General features: G+C 42.0%; 1 long non-coding RNA gene across 1 annotated transcript; it reads right to left on the reverse strand.

Moving 5' to 3' along the window:
• Nucleotides 1-365: 365 nt before the first annotated feature.
• Nucleotides 366-5244, reverse strand: LOC125944610 (uncharacterized). Its single transcript, XR_007466306.1, has 3 exons — nt 4889-5244; nt 4019-4122; nt 366-802 (listed from the first exon to the last, which is right to left on the reverse strand). It is a non-coding gene; the product is annotated as an uncharacterized LOC125944610 (long non-coding RNA).
• Between the last annotated feature and the right edge of the window lie 3310 nt (nt 5245-8554).

Consider the following 8554-nt stretch of genomic DNA (forward strand, 5'->3'; position numbering starts at 1 on the left):
TCAGTTTCTTTGCTTCCGACTTACTGCTCTAAAAATCATGTGTTGGTAGCTGCATGTGCTTTCAAGAAATTGCATAATAGCCAACATCAGCTGCTAAGAACAAACGCTAGTATGTAGGTATTGTTTGTGTAGGAGGAATATGTGGTGCTTGAATATGCACCCATTATATGCATTGATCCACCTTAAATAATAGTGAATACGTCATAGACAAACCTGGTTATGTCAAATCATACATTTATTTACCATCTGCTTACATCATAGTGGCAAACAAATAATGACACTTAGATAACAGTAACTTAGAAAAACAACGTGAACAGCCCTGATAATACACATAAATATATTTTACATTAAACATCAAAGTCTTGTATCGCATATTAAGACACCCTACTAACAGCTACAACCATAACACAATATATGTTGCCTTCCCATTTAGGTCAGACTTCGAATTTTTTTGCTTTTTTGTCAAGTTCACTTATTTCAATGGCAGAACACAATTTATACTTCTTAATAACAGCACAAATACTGTCCTTCACTTTGTAATGAATAAAAACACAGCACAGTACCACTGCGGTTAGATACTATTTCCTACCAAGCATCCAGCCGGTCTTTTTGCATAAGCTTGCAGACATGGCAGCAAGTGTGAAGTAGTCAACACAGAGTAACATAGTCATCCAAGCACTGACAGCCAGCCTTCACTTTTGCAGAGGATAGCCAGTAGCACAAGCGATGCACACATGCTTCCCTCGGTAGCTTCACTTGCATCCAGAGACCTCACTGGTTTCCAAGTCAATAATGCGGTAACCTGCAGAGACATGAATTACATCAAACTGTGAAGTGCTACCTGAAAAACTGAAGTAAGCCATTGCTGTGAAAACAGGCTACAGAAATGCTTACAAACAACTTAAGCTTCACATAACTGTGAAACAAACAATAGTGACCTTACGCAGGAGAATAATGCAAAACATTAAAAGCAAATTTGAGTAAAACCTAACCATTATAGCCATAAGTTTGGGCACAAGAGCACTAAAACCACAATAAACAATACCCACAACTTCCTTTATTGCGCTAGCAGTTAAGACGGTATCAATATATTCCTTTAACATAAAGCTTCCTTGCAATGCCACGACTGCCTGATAAATCCAGTTCAGTCTTGGAAGAGAACCACAATTAACAAATGAAGTGAATGCTCTACCCATGGTACCAAAACCACATTTCATTCGCGATGAAAGAAAGTTCCAATGAGTGAGTGATAAATTTGACTTGTTGGTACAACATATTGGTGAATTGCAGCACAGATATTGACGACAGAAAAGACGAGACACTAGACGTGTGCTAACTTTCAACAAAAAGCTTTATTTTCGGCGACCCATGTTTATAGCCGCCACTCATCACATTGCACAAGCGTAATTCACACCCTTAGTAAGGTCAACTCTGTGGCTGATAAGTGTACAGATGGTGACACACACAGAGCCAAGTCGCCCAATCTTTTCAGCCTCAATAATTTAACATGTTAGTGGATCACTGCTTCTGCTGACAACAGTACACCGAGCAAACAATGGTTCACTGGCACAGGAACTGCAACAGCATGCAAGCCAACTGTCACACAAGTTTTTCTTAACATTATATGAGTGCTCTCACAGCCGGTCATTGATGCAGCGTCCTGTTTGACTTATGTACAGTTTACCACATGAAAGAGGGGTACACTAAACCATGTTGCTAACATAGGTGACAAACGAATTTTTGTGCTTTGTTACACTTGTGTGCTACGCTGCGACATTTTCTTTGATTACAAAATTCATAAGTTTCTGAGGTGCCAAGAAGACAATTGTAACTTTGGAATGATCTGCAGTTTTCATGATACTGCAGCTTATGAATGTATGGTATCACAGCCACTTTGTCTGTCAGATGCAGTGACCACATGGCAACCACTCGGCGCATGCGCTTTTCAGAGGAGAGGTCCTGTGGTCACTGCATCTGACAAGACACCGAAACTGGCCGTCATACCCTACATTCATAAGCTCTCACAGGCATCAAGAAAATTGCATATCATTCCAAAGGCAATGTCGCAGCACGCCACAGATATGTAACAAAAACACCAAATTTCGTTCCGTCACCTGTGTTATTGTATCCCTGTTTCTTGTGGTACACAATACATAGGTCAAATGGGACGCTGTATCAATGACCGGCTGAGAGAAGACTCATACGTCATGAAAAACGTGCGTGACGGTAGCATGAATGTCATCGCAGTTCGTGTGACTGTGCACCGTCGTTTGCTCAGTGTACTGTTGTCAGCAGAAGCGGTGATCAACTAACACGTGAAATAATTGAGGCTGAAAAGATTTCGCGACTTGGCTCTGTATCAGCACAACATCTGTACACTTGTCAGACAAAGAGTTAACTTTCTTCCTAAGGGTGCAAATTGCGCATGTGCAATGTGGTGTGACTGACGGCTATAAACATGGGTCGGCAAAAATAAATCTTTTTGTTAAAAGTTGCCGCATGTCTGTATTGACTCTTCTGTCGTTGCCTACATATGCAGTGCAATTCACAGATAAATTTGCACGTGCATTGAAACTACTGGCTTGAAAGACTATATAGGGAAACGGGGTAAATACAGGAAAAAGGGAGAAATCACAAAAATGGTTCATCCATGCTTCGTGTATGAAGTCCCAGACGGTGTCTGCTGGTCTGGGCTGGTTGGTACATCATTAGGACGGGGAACAAACAGCGCTATGACGGGACGAAGTGAGTATGACAGACAAGGAATGAAGTGTCGCATGGGCTATAGTGTCGAAGTAGACTGTAGACTTGGACTGTAGTGTGGACTGTAGTGTGGACTGTAGTGTCACGTGGGCTGTTGTTATTCGGTATTGTCCTTTTCTTTAAAGTCCTAATGTGCAGCTTCAGATATGTCTACACAATGTTTTTGTAGCCTGCGGAACTTCCACAATATATATTTTGCTATCAGTCGAGTGCCTGAGTGGCATGTCGAGCAGGTAACTGGTGTTGTCGCACTTGCATCTTAGTTCGGCGAGCCCTCAGCTTTGTGGACTTCCATGACGTAGTTCTGTGGTTCCTCACTATAGCAGTACAAGATGTTATGGCGTAAGCTTTTGTTGAAAAGATGCCGCTTGACAAGCCTGTATTTATCAGAGCATAGCTGGAGCGCGCCTTAGCGAAAAAAAAAAGAACAGAAAAAGGCAGTTTTATGTCAAATAACACATATATACAGTCAACACTTAGTAACTTTACCTCAGTTAATTTGACATTTTACTTTCGAACGAACTACAATGTCCGAACAAGAAACCACATATTGCTATGGAACAAAACACTTTTTCGTATGCATAAGCACGTCATTTTTGTGGATTCAGCCTCTACAGTGTCCCCTCATGCGAGCAGTGGCTACTAAGGTTTGAACAACAAATTCAAAAAACAGCTCTACTGCTTCCCTTGGTGTGAAGCTGTATATTACTTTGCCTTTACTTTTATTTTTCAAAATTTCCAGAACTCAAATTTTCCTTACAGTTTAACACTAAGGCAGTGTTAAACATGTTGGTGCTCGTTGATGCGTGTTGGTTGAGTGGTGCTTCAAGAGCAAGCAGAAAAACATTAGAGACCACCTCGGGTAAAAAAAAATACCTGCTTTTATTCTGCCACTGTTATTTATATCTTTTGGATAATTCAACCAACTCAGAAATAAAACCAACAGCATAGGAAACAGTTTCAAAACAAAACAACCAAAATAAAAAGTGATGAATAGAGTGTGTACTAAGCAAAATTAAAATTTAACTTGCAGCCAAGCGATTGATGCAAGAAAAAATACTTAACTTCAGGACATGTTAGGTCTAGTTTTCATATAGAACACGGTAAGGTGCGCATAACAGCTATGAACACAAACAAACAGCAAGTTGCATAAATATTTGACCTATTTAGTAAGCTGTGTTGAGTAATGTCGGTTAACTTAGACACGAATGATACTGAGATGCTACTTCTTGGAACACGTACACTACACACATACCTGACCCGACCATCCAGATTACATGTTGCGCTACCGCAGGCATAGCCAAGGGGTCTGGTGGCTCCTCTGTTATGTGGGCACTGTTGTGGGTCACAGCCTCGCCACTATAAAATAAGTTCTGTGTTAACTTATAGCAGTGGCACGTAGCTTTATAAAGCTGTCAAATTGTCTACACATGCATGGAGCATCTAAACATAGTCACGAAAACGATGTTTGCATTAGTGCAGGGTGGCAACAGAGCACAAAGTAGAAGTCACTGATAAATGTCTTGATAATGCGGACCCTTTCATCACAGTAAAATTATTGACACGCAGCAGCAGCACAAAACAATTCATTTTTTTTTCATGACTCAGTTTAAGCAACTTTCCCCTGTCACGTTTAGTTACGTATAAGGTATGCCAGAACATCTTGTCTTTAAAAGTAAGTTGCACTAGTAGCAAGCTGTGATTGCTTACATTTTTTTTCTCTAAAACTGTCGTAAACCGAAAACTTCGTAAGCAGAGATTATTTACAAGGTCGAAGCATTTATAGGCTAGGAAACGTCATTGCAATAAGAATCGGTGAAGAGGCAACTGAGTCGTTATTATGCAACTTCAGCAGAAAAGCGGGAGATCACGCACAGCGCGCACATGATGAACACGATTATTTCCGAACGTTATATTTCTCATCCGAAGAAAACGCTTATCAAGAGATTCAATTTCGCCTCGAAGCAATAAACTTGCGTAACTATGTGCTGACAACCATCGTTCAGCAAGCATCAGCACAGGTTTCACTGTTGTCGCGGGACTTCTATTTCCTACGTTCGCGCACGCTATGCACACACGAGAAGCTCGCACAATACGCATGTATTTATCCAGCACGATTACTTACCTTTTCAATGGTACGACGCGTTCGCAAAGCGCTCTCCAAGTTGCCGGTGCTGCGTCGACGACGTTACTCCCCGCATACATTCCGCTGCGCAGTGGACGAGCTGAGACGCGCTAACACTCATTATTTCTTTGCGACGTCCACCAAACTTTCCACAACGAGAAAAAAGGGGCCGCACTCCACGGCATAAAATAGTTGGTCCACATTCGCCTGGCGCGCCACGCATACGGCGAGTTTGCAGCATGACACAAGGTATCTTCAGGCACTTCTGTGCACGCTAACTGCGACCGACTTCATTACAGCAAACACAAAAACAGACGATCAAGAAAAACGCCTCGCAGCACCACGCACGTACGATCGCCATCAACAGAGCACGGAGGAAAAACAGCAGAGCCGCCTGCATACTTGTGAGACTGTTGTGGCCTCTGTGATTCGAAAAAAAAAATAACCGGTACACTCACATGCTAAAATTTTGAGCCGGGTTGCACCCAACTACGTATAGGTGTTGCGAGACTAAATACCCATAGAACAATCTATATTTTACGCTATAGCTTAGGGCAGAAAGAAATTCTATCACGTATTTTTACCTTTGAATTGCTTCCGCTGTCTGCAGCCAGCAAAAGCATGGCCTTCAAGATCTGCTTACGTCATTCTTATCAAGCCGGCGCTGTGGCGTGATTTGAACGGTTTGGGCTTTCTCGAAGCTGTCTCGAAGCTAATCCATGAGGTTTCGCGATGCTGCCTACTTTTTCTACGCCGTCACTTCGGTTTAAATAACTTTCTGATGTCGTCAACATGAATTGTAGCTTCAGGAATTGTTGACACGGTATCGGAGATACACGTGTGCAGTGTGCGATGTTTTCGTGCGCGTTGTGACTGCTTAAGTCGGAAATGATCAAATCCGCGAGGGTTGATAGCTCGTGTAGCGCAGGTTACACCCGTATCGTCCGCATTTTCTTTCGTGTCGGTGTGTTGAATGTAAGCGGGTTGCGCACCTGTCGTCCGTGCCTTCTGTGTTTATCGGGCGGCTCGCGAAGATTTTTCCTAAAAAAATACATGTCTCTGCAGCGTGCATGTGTCCTGTGTGGTGTGTGTCAGAAATGTGCGGTGGAGTACAATGTGTTTGCAGCCGTATTGGTGGCCTATGGTCATTTCCTCTAGTGCCGCTTTCATGATGTAAACTATACGTGAACTGAAATAAATGCACTGTTTTTCATATAGACAAGATATGATCTGTGTATATCCACTGTGCAGTGTAGATGTGTTCTTTATTTTTATGCAGCTGGTATCATGGGACTTATGCCTGATGGCTACTGCTGTGGCATGTGGCGTGCAAGTAGTCGCAAGGGCTTGTGCATTTGGTGCGAAAGAAGGGAATACTTTTATGCGTAACTTTGTCTACTATAGGTAAACCGTTGCAACAATTAGCACTTTCGTCATGTGAATGCATCTGCCATTTATTAATATAACTTGTAGCAGTTCTTATCTGTGGAGAAGCAAATAAACATAATTTAACATGGAATTTAACATGGTGTTCCTTAGAAAATAATAATCACTGCATAACCACTATACCGCTCCATACCCCACTGTATGATAAAGATGAATGTTCAGTTGAAAATGAAAATACCTTATAATTGCATGAACGTACGCATGCGAAATGCTACAGTAGCCTGGCATCACATCAATGTCAATATTGGTGACATCCGGCAACGTTCTGGGAAAGTGCTGTTTTGCAAAGTTGCTACATTGATAGCATTTAAACGTTAAATTGATGTTTACAAGCAACGTTGACAGAACGTGAGTGCTGGGATGTTGCTTTGACATTTATTTGTGACATCACTTGAACGTACAGCTGGCAACGTACATTCAACGTTGAGGTTGGCTATTTAACGTTGCCCGACATTTGTTACAATCAGGCAACGTTTACACAATGTTCTGTGTTACTTGGGTAATTTGGGTAATAAACAAAATCTTTTCTAATGAACAAGAGAATGGCGAACTGGGAGTCCTAACTTTTGTGGGTCACAACCACATGACGTTCATGTAAGTTAATGCGTTATGCTTGTTTGACGTTTTAAGAGCTGTAGGCACGAGCACTGCCTCTCTAATTTTGTATTTCCTGTTGCAGTTTGTGTTTTACTTGTTACTTTCAGAGCTTGGTATAGAAGACCTCATTCTTGGTTAAAAATGTACAGTAAAGCTATGCTGAGCACTATTGTACCGTGCATAATACGATATCACTTCGATATCAATGTAGAAATTACCAAGTCCCTGACCGTTTATTCAATATTGATCCTCTTTTTTCAGGCAGCTCCAAGCACGCGCCTTATTATGGCGCTGCAGTCCGCAGTCACGCCTTATATAACATATCCCCTCTTGCAAAAAATATAAAAAAAAACGATTGTTGGTCCATTACTGCCTAACGTAGTCCTGCAGGTTCTTCGGCGTCGTCTTGTTACGGGCGCTTCTTCTTACGTGTGCTTCGCATCCCCGCAGATTAAATGAAGCTTGTTGCTCGCGCCCTGGAGCATGTAGTTCAGGGTTCAGGGGTGCATTCTCATAGTTATCCGCGCTTGACGTGCTAGGTTGTGAGGGATGATTTACTGCTGCAATAGCGGAATAATCAAATGCTGATGACCAGTTCATGACAGCGGAGATACCGAACTTCATTTTGCTGATAGCTTCACGGTGAACGACCGCTAATTTGGCAGCATCCCACACACGTCCATCTTCCAAAAAGTAAGAGGCGGGTACGCGCTTTTCAATAATTTTGTTGGGCGCAGAATACTGTGGAGATAGCTTCCCGTAAACTGCAGGTAATTTCACCCTCACGTAATCACCAACGACGAAGTTGCGTTCCTTGGCACCGCGCTTTTCATCGGTGTATTTCTTCCAATTCATTTTCTTGTTCTTGATGCGCTCTCGCAATTGCTACAGTGCCTTTTAAGGGTCCGGCTGAAACATTTGTCAGGCCATCCCGCAATGTCGAGTCTGGTTTGAGGTTGGCGTCCATGAAGAAGAACAGCGGGCGCAACACCAGTTGTCGCATGAGGCGTACAGCGATTTGTTTGCAGGTAATCAAGCATCGCTGTACTTATTTCACGGCGTTCCAACATGGCCCCGTAACAATATGACAATAATACCCGGTTAAATCTTTCAACCAAACCATTAGCTTGCGGGTGCACAGAAGAGTTGTAATGCATGATTCCGCGCTCTGTGAGAAATTCTTCAAAATTCGCTCAAGAAAATTGTGGTCCATGATCGGATACGACACGACGTGGATATCCTTCTGTTGCAAAAAAGTTCAAGTAGAAATTTGCCGTAAGCCATTTATAAGTGCCGAAATTTTTTTCTGCTTTCCGCGTTATATGCGTTGTTTTCAGCCGACATTTACGAAGAGTGTACCCTTATTCACATTGACAGAGCTAAACCTTGATTAGGATTAAGTCGTCTGAAAGACCTCATTCCAATTACCCTTAATCAATTTCATGTTGATCAACCGAACTTGGCTTAATTGTTTGGCTTAAATTACTGATAGTTAGAGTACATTATTTATTCTAGTTTGATATTATTTAGCCCAGATATTGCTAGTTACCCTGAATTATTTGTCATTGCGTTTCAGTAATTTCATCGTTATTTTTCTCCATTACGTTTCCTTACTCATGGTTA

This window comes from Dermacentor silvarum, chromosome 4 (assembly GCF_013339745.2).
Source record: "Dermacentor silvarum isolate Dsil-2018 chromosome 4, BIME_Dsil_1.4, whole genome shotgun sequence".
NCBI classification, from domain to species: domain Eukaryota; kingdom Metazoa; phylum Arthropoda; class Arachnida; order Ixodida; family Ixodidae; genus Dermacentor; species Dermacentor silvarum.